At 35.2% G+C, this 27,108-nt stretch overlaps 1 protein-coding gene and 1 long non-coding RNA gene across 3 annotated transcripts in view; one reads left to right on the forward strand and one right to left on the reverse strand.

The window, feature by feature from the left end:
* The window catches only part of LOC125776323 (uncharacterized), a 213,877-nt gene that overhangs the window by 185,639 nt on the left and 1,130 nt on the right, over nucleotides 1-27,108 (reverse strand). The window lies entirely within an intron of this gene.
* Nucleotides 13,693-22,159, forward strand: LOC125776413 (uncharacterized). Its single transcript, XR_007421691.1, has 3 exons — nucleotides 13,693-14,712; nucleotides 18,612-18,732; nucleotides 18,832-22,159. It is a non-coding gene; the product is annotated as an uncharacterized LOC125776413 (long non-coding RNA).

Below are 27,108 nucleotides of genomic sequence, written 5' to 3' on the forward strand. Positions count from 1 at the left end.
TGGCTATTCAAAAACGGCGGCGAAGAACTGATAAGGAGCATGCATCAGCTTCTTTGTAAAATATGGTCAGATGAAACCCAACAATAGGAATTTAAGTTTGCTCTGCCCAATCCACAAAACGGGAAACCCAACAATATGCGCCAACTACCGAGAGATAAGTCTCTTCAACAGCGCATATAAGGTTGTATCGTGCGTATTGTGTGAAAGATTAAAGCCCACCGTTAACAAAATAATTGGACCTTATCAATGTGACTTTAGACCTGGAAAATCAACAACCAATCTGTAGCATGGGATGACCGATTCGTTTAATGGTTGCGTTCGAACTGACCTCCTCTTTATTTTTCTCTACACTTTCATGTCGCCAGTTACAAGTTTAAAAACTCAGGGTTGCTTATTTGAGTAACATTAAAATAAGGTATGATACATATTCAAAAGTACATCAGGGTTGCTTATTCGAGTAACATTAAAATAAGGTATGATACAAATTCAATAGTACATCAGGGTTGCTTATTCGAGTAACATTAAGATAAGGTATGATACAAATTCAAAAGTACAACAGGATTGCTTATTCAAGTAACATTAAAATAAGGTAACGATACAACATAATACAGTAACCATACTTATATTGCTACAAATCAGATATTCACCAATGTAATAATCGACACACACCACCTCTTCGTCGATTTCAAAGCTGCTTTTGACACCACGAAAAGGAGCTGCCTTTATGACACGATGTCGGAATTTGGTATCCCCGCAAAACTAATACGGCTATGTAAGCTGAGGTTGAGTAACACCAAAAACTCCGTCAGGATCAGAAAGAACATCTCGGAGCTGTGCGATACCAAACGTACCTTTCGTGTGACTTCTTCAACCTACTATTGGAGAAAATAATTCGAACTACAGAACTTAAGCGAGCAGGTACAATATGGTGAACGAGGGCAAGACGAAAGTCGTCGCAACCGCAACTAGGCTCCCACGTCACTGTTGACCAGGGATAATGGGATGCCCAACTTATTCCAGTGTAAGAGCGCCTCAAAGTAAGCGTTTTTTATAACATTTTCCATTGTGGCCAGATCGAACAAAATAAGAATTTTTGGGCATTTAAATTAAAATGCCCAATTGCACTTTCCACACCACCCAGGAGGTATGCAAGTTAGTTTTGGGTGCTCGGTTCCCCTTTAGGCCTATATCACCCATTAATAAATTTATTTACATAAATCAACAAAACGATAAAATTATACATATAACGATTAAAACAAAACAATAACAATTCATATAAAAAATATATAAAAATATCACAGTAACATAATTATTTACATACATATGTATACACAAATGCCTACATTTACATCCCAAATTCTATTTTTCCTTAAAAAAAATTGCTTTCTTATTTTAGAGCCTCTTTATCCTAACTGTTTACAAAATTTTTACTTTTTTATTTTCTATGGTAAGTTTAAGTTCGCTTATTGTAACCACTAAAAAATAAAAAAAATTGAAACCTATAGGTGTGAAACACAAAAAAATTTTATTTTTAAAATTAGGAACAGAAAGGTCTTTATTTAAAAATTTAGTTAAAAAATATATTCTAATTCTAATAAAAAGGGCTAAAACTATTTTTGGGTCACAATTATCACAACACAAAAAGGGCCTAACATCTTTCATTTTATTAAAAAGAATATCTCCTATTCCTATTTTATGACAATTACTGTCGAATTCTTCTAAAAATCTTGTTTCCAAAATTTTTACAAATGCAATAAAATCCTCAGACGGCTTCACTAAATTGCATTTGTCTATTTGATTTTGATGCATGAAGATGAATTCGTCCGAAGGAATTTCATCTCCTAACTATGGTAGAGGCAGGGAACATGTGTGTAGTTTGAAAATTTTTAAATAAAAATAGCCGCAAAAGTAGCTAAATGCATTTTCTTTCAAAAAATTAATTTCTAAACTACTATCTAATGTGATTGATCTTACGAGGGAGTGTTCAGGCCGTGGTAAACCTTGAAAATCCTGCCAAGAAAGGTCATTCAATAGTGAATCATTACACACATTAAGTAGAACATTATTACTATGTTCCGAAATTACTGTAGCATCAGGTTCTGAAGGCAGCTCACAGTTTCCTTTTGTTACGACGTTTCCGTAACGTAAGCCCCACGATTTTCTAAACAAACTAGAGAACATACAGGGTGTTACTTTAGTACCTCCTCTGCTTCGAATCTGCCCAAAAAAATGTTCTAACTGTCCTGACATAGTCGTCTCGTCTTCAAGTACGGAAAACCTGAGTGTGACAAAAATCGCCACAATCATCTTAAACTGTTAATATTTAACACCCACCCCTTTATATAACTAAAATTATTGCTTGTGTTGCTTTCTAAAGCGTCTACGACCCGAATAGTTTTTAAAACTTGATCTGCCTCATTTAAAAACTCTAACTGTTCAGGGGTACCTACAAACACTTTTTTAGTGGGTTTTAGTCCTGTATTTTGCAGTTCGATAATGGCTTCAAGAATGTATTTCTTGAGGACATCCTCTTTGCAGGAACCTTTTACGAAAAAATAAGCCAATGCGTGGGACCAAGGCTCTCCACCAATACCTTGCACCATTATAGTCATTGCAGTAGTTGCTAATCTAGAAGTGCGATTTTCATCGCCATGATCCTCAATACCTATCACCCTATCGAATTTCCTATCATACTGCAAATGACATTTCAGTGACATTTCATCACATGAAACCGACAAGAACTTTTGTTCGAAAGTGAATCCCCTACTCCTAGTCTCTAACGATTTTATGCTACTTTGGGTACAACCTGAGAAACGGGGCCAGTCTGTAACAAAGTTTTCCAAAGTACTTTCGGATGGAAAATCTAATTGGTGCTTTAAGTGCCGATAAGCAACTGGCGATAGAAAAAATACACCCAAAGCTATCGTTTTCAAAAAATTGTCATATCGCCGACCATGGGTACGGCGATTACTATTTATAAAACTACTCCTGCAAGCACCTAACTGAGGAGGAACTTTACTACAAACTAAAGAAAGAGGGTCTGACTGTTCCCTAAATGAGCTATTCCTTACATCTTTCTAACTCTGCGGCCATTTCAACTAATTGGGCCCTTAAACTTCTATTTTCCTGCTCTTTTTCTTCTAACTTTATTTTCAAAACCCTATTCTCTTCCCTCAATTTCTTCTTCCTTTCCGTACCTGCGGTCATACCCCTACCTGTAAAAGATACATCCTCCTCAAAAAATGGAAGAGGCTCTAAAATCCCACATCAATCTCATTTTCAATACTTGGAAAAAGCTGCCTCGATGCATTTTGTGCATTTGAGACAGCTTCTTCAACTTGGGGAGCTAAATCTTCTAGACCCAATAAAATTGTACTTTTTAATTCAGAATTTGGGACGTCAAATGTAGGCTCAACTTTTAAATTTATGTCGGGAACGGCCCCCGAACGCAATCGCTTTTCATGGCGCATTTTTGCCGAAAAATGCCGCTCACAAGCAAAGATATGGTATATTCGTTACATTTAAACATTTAAAAAATTAAGCTTCAAAATATCGAAATTTATCGAAACTTTTTCTTACACTTTTTTATCCGGCTTAATTGAGATTAATTATTTAAATTATATAATAAATATTATTTAAATAATGCTATCAATTTCACATTGCAATTATTTAAATTAACATTAAAAACAACGTTAGCCTGGAAATCCAACGCAGAATAACTTTTGCCAACAGGGGCTACTTCGGACTGAGTAAGAAATTGAGAATTAAAGTCCTCTCTCGACAAACAAAACCAAACTCTATAAGTCTCTCATTATTCCCGTCCTGCAATAAGGTGCAGAGACTTGGATGATGACAACAACTGATGAGTCAACGGTGGGAGTTTTCGAGAGAAGAGTTCTGCGAAAGATTTATGGCTCTTTGCGCGTTGCCCACGGCGGTTATTGCATTCGATGGAATGATGCGCTGTATGAGAGGATACGAGTATATATATGTAGTTTAACGAATTAAAAGACAGCGGCTATGCTGGGTAGGCCATTTCGTCCGAATGGACGAAAACACTCCAGCTCTGAAAGTATTCGACGCAGTACCCGCCGGGGGATGCAGAGGAAGAGGAAGACCTGCAGTTCGTTGGAAGGACCAAGTGGAAAAGGACCTGGCTTCGCTTCGAAAATTCAATTGGCGCTACGTAGCGAAAATAAGACACGAGTGGCGCACTCTTGTTAACTCGGATATAACCGCATAAGTGTTTCTACGCTAGTAAAGAAGGAGAAGGTACTTAATATAATGATTTTCCAAGTGGGCGACTTTATATCGCATATTTTGGTCAATATGTGAGTTATTTTAATAAAATTTAGATACTGTGTTTTACAGTGTATATACATATATGCGTAAAATGGATAAAATCTCCAATACTCCATAAGATTGGTGGTGGTATGAATATTAGGGATCATTTTATAAGTTTGTGACGTGTTAATACTTAGTATGTCTTGTTGGCAAAAATAGATAAAATCGGGTCGATATTACCTCATTTCCCATATGCTATCTGTAATGATTTTCGTTTTTCTAAGAAAAGTTATGCCGAATATGACGGTCAATATATGAATAATGTAGTTGTATATATAAAATTGCTTGGATTACGATTCTCTCGTTGACGTTTTACACCTTAAAGTATTTCCTGGCTTTGAATCCTGCAAAATGCAAGAATATAAAATGTTCGGCTACACCCGAACTTAGCCCTTCCTTACTTGTTTTCGAATATTCCAGCGATTAAGTCATCACGTTTTCGGTCTTTTCAATTATTCTCTAAAACATCGTCGTGCCACCTCCAAATCTGTTTAGCTGCTGAAAGTAAAGTAATAAACGGTGTTGCAACGCGGTCGCGCACTTTTGCGTTTGTAAAATACGTGAGCTCATCGATTGTGAAGTTCACAGCCGTTGAGTGCCTTTGATGTAACTTTCACTACTTACATATCGGCCAGTCCGAAAAATTTGGACATCAACCTTTTGATTAATCGTAGCGTTACTCTTCTGTTTAACGGTGAAAATAAATGGTGAAATTATTAGGTCTGCTTCCGCCGTTTTCCAATAGATATTTTTAGGGTCAAGCACTGGTCGATTAAGTCGATTAAATCGTTTTATATCGATCTTGGACATTTGTGTCAACATTAACCCAATAAAATATTTGTAGATATCTGTTTGCATCCCACACTTATTCTCAACTGAAAATGTCACTTTTTGAGCCGAATTTTCGACATTTGCGAGAAATTTTGCTTTTCTTTTTTAATTCCAAGAAAAGTACGGCTGAGGACCCATCCACGCTTTAGTGAGACTGACACATACAAGTACATATGTAGATAATACTATTACTCTACTACTACCATCTATATGATTTCTATTAGGTATTAAAAAAATATAGAATTTTTGTAAAGCAACTTATGTTAATTTACAAAAAAATCGATCATAAAGCATTTCGTGTGTTAATTAAGCATTGGTTTTTGAGGGAATAAGGGAAAACACTTTTGGACCGTTTTTATACAATAAAGCCTTAAATTTACAAAAAAAGGCGGAAGCAAAGTTGTAAAACATGCAACAGTCCCCGTTTTCCCCCACACACGTCACCAAACACCTGACCTTTAGAGAGGAGAGCCATCAGTTTTTGTACCTTTATACGAAAGTCTTAAGCGACGAAGCCATGTCGGACCTTTGAGATTTGACCAGCCATCAACTCCTTTTACATTTCGGGCAAGGATGGGTTCCATGTCATTGTAATGAATAGGTTCATCTGTCCGTAATTACGTATAGCGGAAACTGTTTACAAACAACCACGGAAGTATCACCTTGGGACCCAATTTACTCTGGTTGACACACAACTTGCTTTGATTCAAGTCTATATATCGCAGACGATCACTCTGCATTTTTACATACATATTTACCAAGAATTGAGATAGTAGTGTCCTACATAGTACCAAAGAATAAAAATTGTTTTCACGAAACATTGTATGGAATGACGTGAAGTCCATGTAGGTTACTTCTTCTTCTGAGAGAATCATCGTATTTCCACAACACGATATCTACCGGTTCTGTGGGGTCAGCGTCCGTCCCTTCGACAGCTGAGATGTAGCGGTGCGGATTCTGCCGTCAGCTGTCAATTTTTGCGTCGTCAACTAACATAAAATACACCAGTAAGAATTATTGCTGTTCATTAAGTGGTGGCAGAAGTGATGATGATGTAATTGATTTTGCACTGTGAACGTTGTGCAAAATGCAGGAATAGCGAAAATTTTGCCCCGCCCCGAATGATACCATGTGAAATCATGCGTTGCATGTTTTACACTGTTTAGGAACTGTCGAGATGCATTAGTTTCATCTATAAACGGGGTCTTCTAAAATAGGAATGACTACTTTGCCCCAGCACAACACATTCCTGGTCTTTCCTCATTCCATTTTAATACCCCATAAAGGCCAACCGCAAATTTTAATGAACCTGTGTTTACTGTAATCTAATGCCGCGTCATATTCAAAACCACGTTTTTCAAATACTCCCCAAGAATTTTTGGTAAATATTTCTGACGCTCTGATTGACACTGAGCGACTACGGGCCGTCGAACTTTTGTCTCATCTAATGTTTCAGAAGCATTGAGATAAGTCGTTAACTGAGCATACTCTCGTCATTGATAAATTGCTTCATCAGGTATTTAAGTGGAGAGTACTCGGGTAACATTTTTCTTTCGCCGAAGTTTCTCTAGCTCTGACTTCTGGCTGACGTGCTGCTAGCTCAGCCACGTTGCAGTTTATCATAATAAGTAGATTCTTGCTGTCTACCAAGTTTTATTTCTCGAAATTTCATGGTTCGAATCATTACTACGTAAAGAAATTTCAAATATATGCTAGTCCTAGAAATATGTTTGAAATATTAAGCTATCAAAATATGTATAGAACTTGTTGCTAAAATATTACCACTACTAATAATTCTATCTAAATCTATTTGAATGACAAAAAATACCTCAGTCAAATCATTGTACAAGTTAACATCAACGCACAGTGGATCCGCTTGTATGGCACAGCGGCCAAAAATACTTTTCTTGACATAGCGGGTTGAAATTTTTTCCAAAAATAAAGATAAGAAATATTAAAAATATTTGACAAATCAAACGACTATATCCAATAGCTCCCACAGGAATGATCCAAACAAACTTAATAATTTTTTTTTTAATAAAATTGAAATTATTTTATTTTATCTACATTGCAGTTATATTTTTAGAAAAATGTTGTTGTACATATACATATATATCATCAAAAATCTATATATATAAAAATAAGTCCGTATATGTACGTCGCCGAACTAATCATAAACACGTCGTACGATTTCAACCAAACTTACACACTACGTAGGCAGTGGTCCATATATGGTTTATATGAATTTTGGTTGAAATCCGATAACGCATGTGTGTGCGGTGCGTATGTGAAGTGAGTGTGTTTTTGCCGCAGGCTTTTTTTGTACCGCATACAGCATTCATTAGTATTGAATACATTTTGGTCGTTTGTGTATTGGAGACCATTGCACGGAGTGATGCAAATAGCAATTTGTTATCATTTCTCTTTTCTCTTAGAATGTCATTGGTGATTGATCTTATCATAATCGATTTTTGAAAATATTAATTTCTTCGCATTTTTTGGTGAGTATTTATATAAAAATAAATTAATTTTCGTTATAATCATCGTTTTAATCATCGTTTTAATTTGAATATTTTGTTAAACAAAATTAAAAAAAACAATGATTACTGAGATAAAAATCATTTGTTTTGCTAAACAAGTGTTCTGACTGTTACAAGTGACATAATCACAAATTTGATATTTTGTGAAAAAAATTAAAAAATTGAGTGAATTTTTTTTGTTTAATGTCCGATCAGTGAGCTAAAAATTACTCGGGTTTTTTGGCCAATTTTTAATTGAATTTTGTCATATTTTCAGCAGATTTTCGTGTCTTTTCGTCACTTTTTGGTGCTTTTCGAGTGCAGACGATCTCGAACGTTTCATTTTCGCTTCCGAACGGTAAGACAAAAATTATTTCGATTTTTTGGCCAATTTTTAATTGAATTTTGACACATTTTCAGTTTTTCGAGTCCAGAATTTGCTGGATTTCATCAATTTATTACTGAAGTTCTTTATTATTTTTAGTTTAGTTTCTTCTAAAAATGCCACGAAGAGTAAGAGCTGACATTGGACGTCGGTCGCGTAGAACGCAAAATAGATCAAACGAAAGGGAAAATCAATCGCAAGAACAGCGAGAACTAGAGATTGCAAATACAAGGGAACGTGTTGCAAGATCGGGTTCAGATCGTAGGTCGACAAGTATTAATCAAAATGTTCAAAGGCGTGCCGCACAAATCTACGTTAATGCTGTTTGTTGTTGTTGGTGCTGGATTTAGATATAATCACGCAATTGATTACAGTTTGCATAAGTTTGTGGTTATGCCCTTATGATGCGACAAAATTAGGAAAATCATATTTTGAAATGTCGGAGACTCTTTCATCAATATGTCGTAGACATGTATGCAAAGATAGAAACAGAGCGTTTGAACTTTACTCAATTCAATCAACGGAAGTTGCGAGCAGAAGAGGGATGCATCAGCAACAGGTTCTCCTCATCAAATAAGAACATTATTTGCTATTATTATTGCAACATGTTTTCCATCTGATCCACTGCAATTATGGGAAAATTTTAAGGATTTTATGTCCGAAGACATTTTGCATCGAATGCGCCGAATTGCAGGAAAGCACTATTTAATTATTACACTTGAAATGTTTAATGAGGCATTGATTATCATTGAAGATATTTGTTTGGTAATTGCAAATAAAACATTGACACAATTGGGTTTGGCAGCTCCAAATCGACCAATGCATGATGCATCCAATCAAGAAATAAATCCTGAAAAACAATATGATTTGAATGAGTTGACCACATTTATAAACTTGAATTTGCGTAAATTGAATCCAGAACAGAGACACGCATGTGATACCATAATGGAAACAGTACGAAACGAAACTGGAGGAATGTTTTTTTTAGACGCTCCAGGAGGAACTGGCAAAACATTTCTGATTTCCTTGCTATTAGCAACTATAAGATCACAGAGTAATGTAGCATTGGCACTTGCATCATCTGGAATAGCAGCGACGTTATTAGATGGTGGTCGGACAGCCCATTCTGCACTTAAATTACCACTGAATATGAATGTAAATGAAAATTTTGTTTCCAAAAATTCGGGAATGGACAAAGTCTGCAACAATGCAAATTAAAAGTGTGGAATGAATGTACAATGGCCCATAAGAAATCAGTGGAAGCGTTATACAGGACATTGCAAGACTTGCGTAGTAATGATCAACAGATATTTGGTGGCGCTTTGATTCTGTTGGCTGGTGATTTTCGTCAGACATTGCCTGTGATTCCCCGTTCAACAGCAGCAGATGAATTAAAAGCATGTTTAAAGTCATCTTATTTATGGAGACATGTACAAATACTCAATTTAACTACTAATGTGCGAGTACAAATTCAAAACGATCCATCGGCCGACACATTTTCAAGGCAACTGTTGGCAACAGGCAATGGTCAACTTGCTGTCGATCGTGAAACTGGCTTAATTACTTTACCAGATAGCTTTTGTATATTGCACCAACAAAAGAAGAATTGGAGTCAAGTGTTTTTCCAAATATTGCAGAAAATTATCGCAATCATAATTGGTTGCCTGAAAGAGCTATACTGACCGCTAAGAATAAAGACATTGGTCAAACGAATGCAGACATTTTAACCCATGTTCCTGGCGTGGTTGTAACATATCAATCAGTTGGCACGGTTACGAATCAAGACGACGCTGTTAATTATCCGACAGAATTTTTGATTTCATTGGATTTACCCGGATTTCCACCTCATCGTTTACAATTGAAAGTGGGTGCTCCCATTATTATGCTTCGAAATATAAATCAACCACGATTATGCAATGGGACAAGATTAGCGGTTAAAAAGGTTATGAACAATTTGATCGAAGCAACAATTTTAAAGGGGAAGTTTAAAGGTGAAGATGTATTGATTCCACGCATTCCAATGATTCCATCAGATTTACCTTTTGAATTCAAAAGACTACAGTTTCCAGTACGTCTTGCATTTGCTATTACAATAAATAAAGCGCAAGGGCAATGGTTGGAATTCTGTGGAATTGATTTAGAATATCCTTGCTTTTCACACGGCCAGTTACATGTTTCGTGCTCACGTGTTGGCAAGCCTTCAGTTCTCTTTATCTACACAACAACTCATGGCAAAACCAAAAATGTTTCTACGAAAGAGCTCTAAGATAGTTTAAGTGATACATACTCTAAAATTGTAAGAAACTAGAATTAAAAGTTGAATAATAGGGAACAAAACCAACTTTATTAAAAACAAGTGTGTTTCTTTTCTTATTTTGTTTTGCCGTGCGAAGCAGGCACCGGGCCCGTTAGTCCAATATAAAAAAACAATAAAAGAAAAATTAAGGAAACAAAAATTATATAGAATCATTTAGAAATTCATAAAAAGATTTCAAAAAAGTCGACTTGTCTTTTTTGGAAGTTGTCTCTGTCCTGTTATAAAGGGATCTGAGCGCAACAATAGTGCATTAATGACATCTGTGTTTGTTAAAGTACGTGACACTTTCCGACTGTGCTGAAGTCTACATTTTTTTATTTCCTTGTTATTGGACTCTGCAGCTTCCTCCCAAAGCTCTCCAATCGACACTAATGCATGCTCTATCACAGCAGAACCATGTATTAAAACCTTGTGAACGGTTGCCGGCAAATAGTACCATGGATATGCAGTTATCAGATCTTTAGCTATATCCAGCGCGTAGAGTTTAAATATCTCCGCATTAATTTTATACCCCGATGCCATGGCTTGCAATAATGTTGCACACCTATGAATCAAACATTCATCAATTCCTGTGATTTCGGAACTCAAGGCTGCATTAGAAAAGAATTTTCTTGCTATATTTCCATCGTTGGACGATCCTCTACCTCCATCTATAGGTTTGTCCACTATTATACCCATTTTTTCGCGAAATTCCGTCTGAATTTTGTTTTTTCTCTCCAATACTTTACTTTTCTTCTCTGTGTCTCTTACTTGCCTCATTTTGACCTCTAGTTTATATGAAACATGTAAAAAGTATTCAAAGAAGCGTATGTATGAATGCAGTGGAGATAAGCAAATTCATAAAATGTTGTGCGAACTTCTTTACTCAAACATTTTTGAACATCGTTCATTTCTGTTGGCCGTGCTGAACATGTATAACACTTTGCAGCGGAAGATTCGCTGATCGCGTTGCACACTTTTCCATCTACCATAGTAAGGTGCAAGCTATGTGTAATAACAATTTTTCTATTAGATGCGGTTAATTGTGTTGGCTTCAAAAGGCTAATTTTTCCTTAAAATACTTCTCTTCTTTAATCGATAGTTCGGTTGTCTCTTTCTTGAATTGAAATCTGATCGGTCTACAGTAACGAGTCGATGATGGTCGGGGGTTTTTCCAAATTATTCGATCATCTATTTGCGAAACTAGTTGGAGAGGTACGTATGATGTTACAAATAAGCTTCTATCGTTCAAATCACTGGATGAAAACTTTTGCTTATACTCGCTATGCCCCGTACTTCCGTCAAAGCCCCATTTTCCAATTAAAGTTAGATTGCTAACTGCATTCTCAGGAATAGTTTCAATTAAGTTGGTCTGAAGCTCTATTATACTAGATGCTGTACTGTTAAGTAAGCTCTGCAATTCGACTCCGCATGAGATTCGTCTAAAAAAATATTGTCTGGGTATCTACTTTTTTTGAATTTTGTATTTTTTGATAGCTTGGAAACAAATCAAAGGAAATTTTGCTGTTCACAAAATTTCTTATCAGCAAATACTACAAAAACTCCTCTATTCATGCATAAGGATATTTTCTTTTTTAAATTTATTAAGCAAATAAGTAATATTATATACATGTATTAGTAATATTATATAATCATATTATATATACATATGTATGTATAAGTAATATTATATAATATTACGTAATAAAGTGTAAAGTATACAGTACAGTACGAAAACTCAAATTTTCTTTCAATATGAGTGCATGATAACCGAATTAACCGTGTTAAAAATTTCATTAAAGTCGGTTCAGTAGTTTAGGAGTCCATCGCAAACAAACAACGTGACACGTGATTTTTATATATTAAGATATTTAAAATATGAGTTTTGGGTATGAAGTGGTTATATTTTTCGGTTATCATGCACTCATATTGAAACAAAATTTGACTTTTGGATATAAAGTAGTTATATATTTTGGTTATTATGTACTACGCGAAAGTACTTCAGTCACCCCGGGTATTTACTCGGCCAGGGTTATTTTTTCTGAGCGCGGCCGAAGGCCGCCAACACAGAAAGGAGTACTACGCGAAAGTACTTCAGTCACCCCGGGTATTCGCTCGGCCAGGGTTATTTTTTTAGAGCGCGTCCGAAAGCCGCCAACGCAGAAAGGAGTACTACGCGAAAGTTCTTCAGTAACCCCGGGTATTCGCTCGTAATATTAGGGATATTCTCTTGCTCTTGCAAGATTGGAGATTGCAAAAATACTACACCGAAATATAAAGGGCACGAGAGCACCCATTGCAGAATCTAGTGATATATGAGCGACTGATTTAGTCAATTTATTGTAAATGAATATTGTGCATAGCTATTGTGAATTAGCGCACCTTCTGCATACATGTTTAACAAAAAAAACTGTAACAAAACTTTAGAATTTAAATAGAAATTATAAAATCTATTTAAAATTTACCTTTCTCAACAATTTAACGACGTAATATGTCTTTATGTAAAATGGCAACTACAACAGGGTTGCAATTTTATTTTGGCGTGACATTGCACGCTAATATGCATGGGTTTTGGTCTGACATATTTCACAGCCCTTGCAAATATTTTTCTGCGTGTGTTTGTTGTTGTGCCGTTGTAAATCTGCAATGCTTGCACCGTGCACCGGGTTTTGCAAGAGAAAGAGAATACCCCTATTATAATATTATCACACGATTTTACTTATCTGTGTTTATTAAACATAAATCACATATTATTCATATACATATGTATGTATAATATATATATGGAAAAGTGTTCACATATTCAATTTTAGCTTGAAAAATCTTCTTTATAGTTTTTTTTTATAGTTAATAAAGAAAAAAGAATCACTCGAAAGTACAAACAAAGAAAACGCTGTAAAATACTTCACTTTCGGTTTTTAAGGTGTGACAATGCTGGTTTTCCTTGTAAAAATAAGCGCTCTAAACTTTTCAGCAATTAATTTGACAAGTGATTTTGAAATTACTAAATTTAGTTGAAAAATTGCAAAATAAATGGGAAATGTGAGCTTATTTCAATGCTTAGAGTGTATATTTGAATATACATAGCAAAAAACGTGAAAAAAATTAGTGAAACATGGAGAAATAACATGTGTTCCTAGTACAAATTTTTGAATTTTTAAACGTGAATATTTCCAAAAATATTAGTTATTTTGATGTTATTTTTGGATATTCCTCCTCTGGAGAAGCTCCCCTATCCGTACATACCCCATTTATACGGAAATTCGGTTTTTTTACCCCTCCGCCAAAGTAATCGGAATCGTGCCATTAAGAATATTAAATAATATAAAATAAGAAATACCTAATAGCCTTAACAGACGAGCAAAATTAATGCGCATTTTATGGTGACATACAGCAGAATTGTGCATTTAGACAGCTGATTGTAAAATTTGTTTATTTATTAAAAATAAGTGAAATAAAAAGTGATAAAGGGATATTAATAGCAATTTTGGTTTTTGGAAAATCAATATAAATTTAGCGGAAAAAAGTCGTTTATTATTAAATGCGTTAAAAGATAATAAAGTGCAATTAAAACAATGGTACGTCTCAATACTACTACATTTTACGTTTGCGTTGCACAAACATTGCTATAGATTTTCGCTGCCATGTACGCTGAACAAATTTCTACTGTATTTTTTTTTTTATTTACATTCAGGGAAAAAATTATTAAATTTGGAAAAAGTATCAGAAATGTTTATTGAATTCTTTTTTTGTGTAATACTTGAAAATTTATAAAGTCGTTGACTAAATGGCTCGTTTCGATAATATATCATCAATATTGATTTCCCCTTTATACTCCTTAATGCGTAGAAGATCGGTAAGATGTTGGTCAGAAAGCGTGTTTCTTTGCTTATTTTGAATTAATTTGAAAGTGGAAAATGCACTTCCACAATTATAAGTCGATCCCATCATCGAATACAATTTGAAAATTTCTTCTTTCAATTTCGGACATTTTAAAAATCCGAGGTGTTTCTGTCAGTGTATTTAAAAAAATGCGCGATGCGATGTTGCTTGCTCAACAGAAACTAAATGCCGATTCTTTGTGTTGACCTAGCGTACGTGTTCAGCCGCTTTCGTGTGCGTGTGATATTTTTCGCAGTAGCAGAATTATCAGTCAAACACGCGTGTTTTTTATTGCGTTGTTATTAAATGAGCGCCACTGAATTAAAATCAATACTTGACTGTAACGTGAAAAAAGTGTGCGAAAAAGTTAAGAATATTGGAAAAATGGATGGATGTATATTCAAATATATTTAACAAGCGTACATACATACATACATAACTAAACACATATACTTGTAAGTATACATTTATTTGCAACACGCATACATTTAAATGAGACACGTATGCATTTATATGCAATGCGCATGCACTCAACAATCAACAATGCAAACATATTTACTTAGGTTAGGATGTATACATATGATAATCCATTGACCTAAAATATACAATGAGGCAATTTATTACAAATGCATATGTGTACTTGAAATCAACCCCATACCATGCAGGCAAGGATTTGTTTTATTGCATTGTCTTTCAAGCATCCAAATAAAGTACGTACTGTTTGCTTTGTTCAAAGAAATGAACAAGTAATATTTTTTTGTGTCCCTTGCTTTCGTTGCTTTTCAAGTTCACCTCTTACATTGCTGTAAATGATAGCAAATAATGTCAATGCAATAGGTCACTTGTTGCTTCTGTGATATCAAGTGCACTTGGGGAGCAGTCTATTGATGTGTTAGTTACATTGATATTAATATGTCGTTTTGGGACAAGATGTGGTAATGATGATTAATGACCTAAATATGCTATATTTTATTACTAGCGGGCCCGGTGCCTGCTTCGCACGGCAAAACAAAATAAGAAAAGAAACACACTTGTTTTTAATAAAGTTGGTTTTGTTCCCTATTATTCAACTTTTAATTCTAGTTTCTTACAATTTTAGAGTATGTATCACTTAAACTATCTTAGAACTCTTTCGTAGAAACATTTTTGGTTTTGCCATGAGTTGTTGTGTAGATAAAGAGAACTGAAGGCTTGCCAACACGTGAGCACGAAACATATAACTGGCCGTGTGAAAAGCAAGGATATTCTAAATCAATTCCACAGAATTCCAACGATTGCCCTTGCGCTTTATTTATTGTAATAGCAAATGCAAGACGTACTGGAAACTGTAGTCTTTTGAATTCAAAAGGTAAATCTGATGGAATCATTGGAATGCGTGGAATCAATACATCTTCACCTTTAAACTTCCCCTTTAAAATTGTTGCTTCGATCAAATTGTTCATAACCTTTTTAACCGCTAATCTTGTCCCATTGCATAATCGTGGTTGATTTATATTTCGAAGCATAATAATGGGAGCACCCACTTTCAATTGTAAACGATGAGGTGGAAATCCAGGTAAATCCAATGAAATCAAAAATTCTGTCGGATAATTAACAGCGTCGTCTTGATTCGTAACCGTGCCAACTGATTGATATGTTACAACCACGCCAGGAACATGGGTTAAAATGTCTGCATTCGTTTGACCAATGTCTTTATTCTTAGCGGTCAGTATAGCTCTTTCAGGCAACCAATTATGATTGCGATAATTTTCTGCAATATTTGGAAAAACACTTGACTCCAATTCTTCTTTTGTTGGTGCAATACACAAAAGCTATCTGGTAAAGTAATTAAGCCAGTTTCACGATCGACAGCAAGTTGACCATTGCCTGTTGCCAACAGTTGCCTTGAAAATGTATCGGCCGATGGATCGTTTTGAATTTGTACTCGCACATTAGTAGTTAAATTGAGTATTTGTACATGTCTCCATAAATAAGATGACTTTAAACATGCTTTTAATTCATCTGCTGGTATTGAACGGGGAATCACAGGCAATGTCTGACGAAAATCACCAGCCAACAGAATCAAAGCGCCACCAAATATCTGTTGATCATTACTACGCAAGTCTTGCAATGTCCTGTATAACGCTTCCACTGATTTCTTATGGGCCATTGTACATTCTTTCCACACTTTTAATTTTCACACTTTTAATTTGCTTGTTTTTGGAAACAAAATTTTCATTTACATTCATATTCAGTGGTAATTTAAGTGCAGAATGGGCTGTCCGACCACCATCTAATAACGTCGCTGCTATTCCAGATGATGCAAGTGCCAATGCTACATTACTATGTGATCTTATAGTCGCTAATAGCAAGGAAATCAGAAATGTTTTGCCAGTTCCTCCTATAGCGTCTAAAAAAAACATTCCTCCAGTTTCGTTTCGTACTGATTCCATTATGGTATCACATGCGTGTCTCTGTTCTGGATTCAATTTAAGCAAATTCAAGTTTATAAATGTGGTCAACTCATTCAAATCATATTGTTTTTCAGGATTTATTTCTTGATTGGATGCATCATGCATTGGTCGATTTGGAGGTGCCAAACCCAATTGTGTCAATGCTTTATTTGCAATTACCAAACAAATATCTTCAATGATAATCAATGCCTCATTAAACATTTCAAGTAAAATAATTAAATAGTGCTTTCCTGCAATTCGGCGCATTCGATGCAAAATGTCTTCGGACATAAAATCCTTAAAATTTTCCCATAATTGCAGTGGATCAGATGGAAAACATGTTGCAATAATAATAGCAAATAATGTTCTTATTTGATGAGGAGAACCTGTTGCTGATGCATCCCTCTTCTGATCGCAACTTCCGTTGATTGAATTGAGTAAAGTTCAAACGCTCTGTTTCTATCTTTGCATACATGTCTACGACATATTGATGAAAGAGTCTCCGACATTTCAAAATATGATTTTCCTAATTTTGTCGCATCATAAGGGCATAACCACAAACTTATGCAAACTGTAATCAATTGCGTGATTATATCTAAATCCAGCACCAACAACAACAAACAACATTAACGTAGATTTGTGCGGCACGCCTTTGAACATTTTGATTAATACTTGTCGACCTACTATCTGAACCCGATCTTGCAACACGTTCCCTTGTATTTGCAATCTCTAGTTCTCGCTGTTCTTGCGATTGATTTCCCTTTCGTTTGATCTATTTTGCGTTCTACGCGACCGACGTCCAATGTCAGCTCTTGCTCTTCGTGGCATTTTTAGAAGAAACTAAACTAAAGATAGTAAAGAACTTCAGTAATAAATTGATGAAATCCAGCAAATTCTGGACTCGAAAAGCTGAAAATGTGTCAAAATTCAATTAAAAATTGGCCAAAAAATCGAAATAATTTTAGTCTTACCGTTCGGAAGCGAAAATGAAACATTCGAGATCGGCTGGCCAAAAAATCCAAGTAATTTTTAGCTCACTGATCGGACATTAAACAAAAAAAATTCACTCAATTTTTTAATTTTTTTCACAAAATATCAAATTTGTGATTATGTCACTTGTAACAGTCAGAACACTTGTTTAGCAAAACAATCGATTTTTATCTCAGTAATCATTGTTTTTTTAATTTTGTTTAACAAAATATTCAAATTAGAACGATGATTATAACGAAAATTAATTTATTTTTATCAAAATACTCACCAAAAAATGCGAAGAAATTAATATTTTCAAAAATCGATTATGATAAGATCAATCACCAATGACGTTCTAAGAGAAAAGAGAAATGATAACAAATTGCTATTTGCATCACTCCGTGCAATGGTCTCCAATACACAAACGACCAAAATGTATTCAATACTAATGAATGCTGTATGCGGTACAAAAAAAGCCTGCGGCAAAAACACACTCACTTCACATACGCACCGCAAACACATGCGTTATCGGATTTCAACCAAAATTCATATAAACCATATATGGACCACTGCCTACGTAGTGTGTAAGTTTGGTTGAAATCGTACGACGTGTTTATGATTAGTTCGGCGACGTACATATACGGACTTACTTTTATATATATAGATATATTAAAAGTTTATAAAATATTTGTATGATTAAAATACGTCTAATAGTGAATGCCGAGTTCAATGCGAATGCGAGTTTAGAACAGTATTTTATACTTTTGCAACATGTTGCTATAGAGTAAAATAGTTTTGTTAATCTAAGGATCGTTTATATCATCTAAAAGTAATAAGTAATATATGTATTGCATATATATATCTAAAAGTAATAAGTAATATATGTATATATATATATATAAATATATAAGTACATATGCTCTAAAGTAATCCACATATATATAAATGATCAGGATGAAAATATGAATTGATCTAAGGATGTCTATCTGACCGTCCTTCTGTGCTAGATGGACACAGGGGATAGCCCGGCCCGATGCTGTGAAAAACCAAATCTCGGGATTTCAACCAAATTCGGTAATTATTCTAACACTCCTATGTTACAGTACGAGTATTGAGACTAATTGGACTACAACCACGCTTACTTTTCTACCATCTGATTCTTTCTCTTTTCAGGATTCAAACTAATCATCAATAAATGTATCAGGCTAAAAATCTAGGCTAACTTTATACTGTATATTACTACGAGCAAACAATAGTAAGACTTTGTTCCGGCCTCTTTTTATATATTTCCGAATCGTTAGCATGGATCCAAGACACATCGCCAGTAATAGTACGTTTCATGACATCTTGATAGTCGGAAAGCATTGTTTTACAGACGTTAACGCTACGCTGTTTTTCAAAAAAATGTATTAATTTTCAAACCAATCGTACTTTCAGTTTTCTTAGGCCCAAATGACCTTTCTAAATGGTTTTCACTGATCCTTCCGATATTCCAACGATGCCAGTAAGATCTCTGACGGTTAGTCGCTGATTCTCAAGCACCAATTCTTTTATTGCATTGATCATCAATTGATTTTGGTGGCCTTTCTGAACGTGGTTCGTCGTCAACGCGTTCTCGACCCTCTTTTAATAATTTGTATCAATCAAAAACACTTGTTCGCGACAAATATTTATCATCGAAGGCCTTTTCCAACTGTTGAAATGAGTTAAGCCTCCCCCCACTCTACCTAGGAAAAACTGGTGCACCCCAGCAAGACAGCTTAATGCACCACAGCCGATGACAACACAAAACCAACTCAACTCACCACACCTGTACACCAATCTACTCAACAAAAAGGATGGACAACGGGAAGGCAGTTTTATATGTTATACATACATCGTTACAAGCATCCGTGCTTACATTCTCTACCAACATTCGTCACATACAGTTCGCACTTCAATTTATTCGTTTTTCGACACCATTCCGCGAGTTAATTTTTACCAGAAGTAAAAATTAGTCAAAAGAATATACTTATTTTGAGCTGCACCGAAATGTGTACTCTTTATTCATACTCTTAAAACTAACTTATTACACAGCTCTTACTTCTATTTAAACTAACTAGTATGTTTACTTATTACTAGTTGTTAATTTGTTTAGATATACCAAATATTGTTTGTTTAGATTTGTTTACATAAATCTTAGTGCTACTTATACTATTGATGTACTGGTTGTTCACTAGTAAATAACTATTTGGGTTGTTATTGTTTGTTGTACTGATAGTGCACTTCTATTGTTCCAAGCTAAAGAACACAAGATTGTTGTTCGTTTACTGAAACATAAGGTTGTTTTGATGATTGTTTGTTTAGGATATTTTGAAAAGATACTATTGTAAGGAATATGTTCCTTAACTCGCGCGCTGCACATAACTCGATCAGTCGAATAAGTATCGGACATTGGCTGAATTAAAATCGTTATTTGATACACCTCGAACCCGCTTATATACCTTATAACAATAATTAAGCAATAATTTTTAATTGTACCACTGATAGCTCTGTCAAAAGGGGGGTCACTCATCCGAGGCTTGTTGTTTCTTTTCATTGGGGGTGTTTTTTTACGTGGCGGGTCCCAAACCCAGCGCACAACCCTATGCAGGGGATGTTTCGCCTTCTCACGTTAGCTCGCCTTCAAACGGATGTTCTTAGGCTACCCAGAGGATACTTGGTCAAAGACCGGAAGTCGTGAGCTGCTTGAGTCATATGCAAAAGAATCGTTTCTGGCCACTGCCAAGTGAATGGCGATCAGAGAACTTTCCTCACTTGCGTGAACTTCTACACATGACTCCATCCTATAATCGCGTAAGCGGTGTCTACGCCAATTAAGAATTAAGATAGCTCTGTGACAAAAATAAAGTATCCTCTAATTTGCATACAAACTAATTGAGTTTTAATTTAATTTACTTAAAGTGAGTGTAAGTGATCGTACAGCAATTAAAGTTCGGTGGTGGGTGTTTCCCATTAAATTGAACTTCCAATTATTCATGGTCCGTCGAGCCATACGGAGTGCACTATTGGCATTGTCCAAATATTAACAAATAAACATACTTGTATAAGTGGTTTGCGGTACAAAATTCAAATAAACATACATATTTGTATACTAATAAACAAAACTAAGTTCTGTGACAAATTGCAGTGACACAAGCAAAAAACAACAATATATATGTACTTACATACGAGTACGTACATATATAACAGACCAACAAAAATCAAAACGATCAAACCAAGAGAGTGTAGTGGGCTGAAATTAAAAAAAAAGTATAGCGGCCCTCATATGTGCATACACATATAAAGCACATACATATATCTACCTTAATATACAAAACTGTACAAACATAAAAACAAAAACATAAATCGGGCGCGAAAAGTAAAAGCACCCAAACAAAAAATATACAATTGCAAAAACAAGACGACCGCGAATTTAAGAAACAAAACCACAAGCAACAACACTCTCAAGAGCTGGCAGAACAGAGGCGAAGAATTGGCGATAAAAGGGGCATGTACATATGTATGTACATAAACCCCAACCCCAAATCAAAGTGAGCATATCAATTTAACTTTCTATTTAATAAACGCACATAAATATCTATGTTTTAAGTTACGGTTTTTCTTATTTAAAACCTAACGTAAAATCAGTACCTAAACTGTAATAACTCATGGGTGTAATTAAAATTACCGTAATATAAAAAATAATAATCAAGTACATAAGTATATATTCTACATATATCAATATATGTATATACATATATATACACATACGTACATATACACCTTCGGATGTTTTTTGTCTGTAATTTAAAAAAAAAATGAAATACTTTGAATCTACTTGTGGATTGTTTTTATTTGGTCTTTTAAATTTTTTTACATCAAGTTGAGAATATGATATCATGTAAATGGCCGCCGCCATAGTTGATTGTCATTTTAACCCTTTTTATGTCATTTTCCATCACTTTGGCCAGAACTTCCGGCGATAGGTCCTCACATTCTTGGCGGATATCGTCTTTAAGAGCTGCCAGAGTCTGAGGCTTATGACATAAACCCGCGACTTGAAAAACCCCACAAAAAGAAGTCTGGAGCGGTCAAATCAGGCGATCTTGCTGGCCAGTGCAAATCGCCACGACGGGAGATTAGGCGCCCGGGAAATGCATCCTTCAGCGTATAGGTGGTGGCAAGTGCAGTGTATGCCGTTGCACCGTCCTGTTGGAACCACATGTTTTCCAATTCATCAAGTTGCTTCAAAAAGTATTCGTTGATCAATGCTCTGTAGCGCTCACCACTCACAGTAACCCTTTGGCCCACGACGTCTTCGAAGAAAAAAGGCCGGTACGTTGTACGAGTAGAACCACAATTTTCCAAAACTCCACAAATTGGTATTAAAAACAAAGTCAAAGTTACCCCTGACAGTTCCTATATTAAAAGCTTTCATCAAATATTTTAAAAATCATGATTGAAAAATCTAGAGCTAAATAAAGGGTGATTTTTTAAGAGCTTGATAACTTTTTTTAAAAAAAAAACGCATAAAATTTGCAAAATCTCATCGGTTTCTTTATTTGAAACGTTAGATTGGTTCATGACATTTACTTTTTGAAGATAATTTCATTTAAATGTTGACCGCGGCTGCGTCTTAGGTGGTCCATTCGGAAAGTCCAATTTTGGGCAACTTTTTCGAGCATTTCGGCCGGAATAGCCCGAATTTCTTCGGAAATGTTGTCTTCCAAAGCTGGAATAGTTGCTGGCTTATTTCTGTAGACTTTAGACTTGACGTAGCCCCACAAAAAATAGTCTAAAGGCGTTAAATCGCATGATCTTGGTGGCCAACTTACGGGTCCATTTCTTGAGATGAATTGTTGTCCGAAGTTTTCCCTCAAAATGGCCATAGAATCGCGAGCTGTGTGGCATGTAGCGCCATCTTGTTGAAACCACATGTCAACCAAGTTCAGTTCTTCCATTTTTGGCAACAAAAAGTTTGTTAGCATCGAACGATAGCGATCGCCATTCACCGTAACGTTGCGTCCAACAGCATCTTTGAAAAAATACGGTCCAATGATTCCACCAGCGTACAAACCACACCAAACAGTGCATTTTTCGGGATGCATGGGCAGTTCTTGAACGGCTTCTGGTTGCTCTTCACCCCAAATGCGGCAATTTTGCTTATTTACGTAGCCATTCAACCAGAAATGAGCCTCATCGCTGAACAAAACACGCGCGCGAAACACATTTCGAACCGAACACTGATTTTGGTAATAAAATTCAATGATTTGCAAGCGTTGCTCGTTAGTAAGTCTATTCATGATGAAATGTCAAAGCATACTGAGCATCTTTCTCTTTGACACCATGTCTGAAATCCCACGTGATCTGTCAAATACTAATGCATGAAAATCCTAACCTCAAAAAAATCACCCGTTATATGGCGCGCTACTACTTATCAAATTAATGCATAAGCATTTAAACACAATATATAACAAAATTATTTCAAAGAGATAGAAAATCGACACTTCTCATAAAATATTGCTTAATAAGCAGTTACCTAAATTCTTAAATAGAATAATTAAAAAAAACTAACTAATGCAGAGGTCGCTCTTATCGTCCCTACATAAGCGCTCCACATAAGGGTAGTTCTGTTGTACAACTTGAACATCCCACTTAAAAAAATACAATTTTAAATGAAGCCGTTTGCAATTACCGGCCACTCTATCGCCAGATCCTCTAATTACACAGCTCAAACCTCAAGGCTAAGGATCACGCACTCTACCCATATCTGAGTCAGACGTGGCGTCACTATATTTCATAATAATAAGGAAATGCAAACTATTGCCGATAAACCGAGGTAAGGAAAATTCAAATAAAATTATAGATAATGAACCTATAAAAGAATCAACCACAAATAGTTTTTACAGAACTAAGTAAAGCTGTTTTTAGCATTTGGGGCAAGTATTCTGCGCCCTCGGCTACTCCACCAACAGTAAGCCGAAATACACGTAACAGCAATATTCGCCTAGAGGGCTCAGTATGTTTAAATGAGTTAAGCCTCCCCACACTCTACCTGGGAAAAACTAGCGCACCCTAGCAAAACAGCTTAATGCACCACAGTCGATGACACCATAACACAACACAACACCAACTCAACTCACCACACCTGTACACTAACCCACTCAACAAAAAGTCCATCAGGATAGCAGTTTCATACTTTATGCATCGTTACACGCATCCGTCCTTACATTCGCTACCAACATTCGTCACATACAGTTCGCACATCAATTTATTCGTTTTTCGACACCGATCCCGCGCGTTGCACGTAACCCGATCAGTCGAATAAGTATCGGACATTGGCTGAATTAAAATCGACACATCATTTGATACACCTCGGACCCGCTTATATACCATATAACAATAATTAAACATATAATTTTTAATTGTACCACTGATAGCTCTGCCACAAAAATAAAGTATCCTCTAATTTGTATACGAACTAATTGAATTTTAATCTATATATGTATAGCACTTACATAACGCGAGTGCAAGTGACAACGACAATTTAAATTCAGTGGTGGGTGTTTCCCATTTAATTGGATTTCTAATTATTCACCAACATTCTGAACGTTTCGACATCAGAAATCTGGTTGCAATATGAGAGTTACGAGGGCTGCTATATATATTTCTGGCCTAATAATAGGAATATTTATCAACGAAAATGGTTTTATTGTTTTTCAAAATATTCTCCATCAAGATTTATACACTTTTGCATGCGCTCAAACCAATTTTCGAAGCACTTTTTCCACTCCGATTGAGACACCTCCAAAACATGGTTTTTGAATGCTTCAACAGCATCTTCTGGCGACGAAAATCGTTGACCACGCATTATTTTCTTGATGTGTGGGATTAAAAAGAAGTCATTGGGTGCCAAGTCAGGACTGTACGGCGGATGAAATTCAACGTTTTGGCCGGTCAAAAAGGTGCTGGTTTGAGCCGATGTGTGACAGCTCGCATTGTCATGGTGCACGATGATTCGTCTTCTCTTGTTCGTTTTTCGAATTTCTCCGAAGACTTCCGGCAAAGAAATGATGGCGTACCACTCAGAATTGACCGTCCTACGTTGCTCAAGCGGAACAGTCGCCACATGACCAGTTTTGCCGAAGAAACAGGCGACCATTTGCTTCGAAGTGCTTCTTCGACGAACAACTTTCGTTGGATTTGGCTTGTCTTGGAAGACCCACGCGGTCGATTGCTGTTTTGTTTCGGGCTCATACGCATAGATCCATGATTCGTCACCTGTGACGATCTTATAAACGTGTTTTGAAGCACCGAGATCGTATTTTTTCAGCATATCTTGACAAAACGTTCTGAGTGATGTTATGCTAAAAAATGTCAAACTTTCCAATGGAAATGTCAGATTGCACCTGGCAACACTTAGTGTTGCCTAGGCCAGAAATATATATAGCAGCCCTCGTATGCTAATGAAATCGCGAGAACTTGTTTTTCTAAACAACAAAATGAATAAAATCGGGTGATATCTTGCCCAAATAAATAATATCAAGATTTTGGAACAGCGAACTGACATTATTCCACATATAGTAGTGAAGATATGTGAGACACCTTTTTCTGTTAAAAAGAACTATTCCTATTTCACATTTACCTAATATAAGATTTTTAAACTACCGGTAGAATTTGACTCCTATACACGATGGTCAAAATGTAAGACATTTTAACAAAATACGTTTAATATTAGATATACTACGTATAAAGTATAATGCCAAAGATATGTGATATTGGACTACGAATTACCCCAAAGCCCATATACTACATACCCTAATGATTTTCGTTATTTTAACAAATATCTTATGTTGGTCAATGTATGAATTGTATATATTTATTAAAATGTTCTTGAATATACCCGAGAAATGTCAATAGTTAGTAATTTCAGACCGTCTTTTTGATCCGATTTTCCATCTAACTGAAATGATTTCGTTGAAAATTATGTAGTTTACCAATGTGAATGGTATTTTTCGAAACCTCATATCCTTAATATAAAGAAATACAATCCTCAGGACGATTTTTTCTACATCAACTCAATGTACAGGGTGGTGTACGAGTCGCGATACAAAAACAAACCGTAATAACTTCTTTTAAATCGATGCATAACATTCACCAATTAATTAATTAAATATTATTAATTATTTTTAAAAATTATGGACCGTAACGGGCCTCCATACTCAACCATGCATATGCGACACCTAATTAAAAAATTATTCATTGCGACCTGAAGCGTTGAAGTCAGGATTGTCTTCATTATCAGATTTCTGGGTTTTGTTTTGTACACCTCTTTCAGGGCATAACCCATAAGAAGTTTGGTCAGGTTACCTTGGTGGCCAGCGGAAAATAGAGTTTCCTGATGTTAATAATTAAAACATTTATTTAAATATTTATATTTATTTCCAAGAGTATGTAACTCTTACTTTATTGGGTCAAAGAATATGATTGAACTAGTTTACAAAAATTCTTAATCTTAAATACCAAATCAATAGTAAGACAGAAAGCAAAATACAATTAAAATTCCAAAGAATTCTTATCAGCAAAATCAATAAGTGCAACGCCTCTTAAGAATGTCGATCGTACATACATACTTGAAGCAAAGCGGAAATGCACTTAAAATTCTTCAGAATTTTGGTTACAAATATTGTCAATGCAATTTTAACTATTTTATAAACAAATGAATAAAATTAAAGAGTTCGATGCCTCTTATGCACAATTAAGTGGAAAACAATAAAAGAGCTTAGTTTATTTTAATTTATGTATTAATGGCGTAAGTATGTTTAAGTGTACATGTATGTATGTATGTAAACAGACATACATGTATGTTTATATTAATATTTTGTGTGATGGTGAAGTGGATATCATAACTCCCCCACCGTTAGCCTGAGGCTCCGACGAAGAGATTACATAAGTTCTGTTATTGTTTTTTATACAGATTATAATAATAGTACAGATAAAAATAATTAGAATTCCTATATTACTCCCAGTGTTTATTATAGCATTTCTAGAAAGATTATGTTTTACAGCCTTTATTGTTTCGTTAAAATGTATTTCGTTAAGATTTAAATTCAGGAGTGATATATTATTTTCTTTAACTCTTAATGCTAGTTTGTTTAGGATAAACATTTCTTTTACATTTATTTTATAGTTTTCATAGATTTTTAAATTAGTTTCTACAAAGCAATTTTCATATTTTATCAAAAATGTTTTTAGATTTTCAAATATTCGTGGTTTTTTACAATTGGTAATAATTTTATCATAGTAATTCTTAAATATAAGTAAGCCTGAATAAATTTCTTTTTCTTCTTGGTTTTTCATTGTAGTCATATTATTTCATTGTAGTCATTGTAGTTCTAAATTTTTTACAATGTTTGTTAAGCAGTTATC

The sequence above is a fragment of the Bactrocera dorsalis genome, chromosome 2, assembly GCF_023373825.1.
Source record: "Bactrocera dorsalis isolate Fly_Bdor chromosome 2, ASM2337382v1, whole genome shotgun sequence".
NCBI classification, from domain to species: Eukaryota; Metazoa; Arthropoda; class Insecta; order Diptera; family Tephritidae; genus Bactrocera; species Bactrocera dorsalis.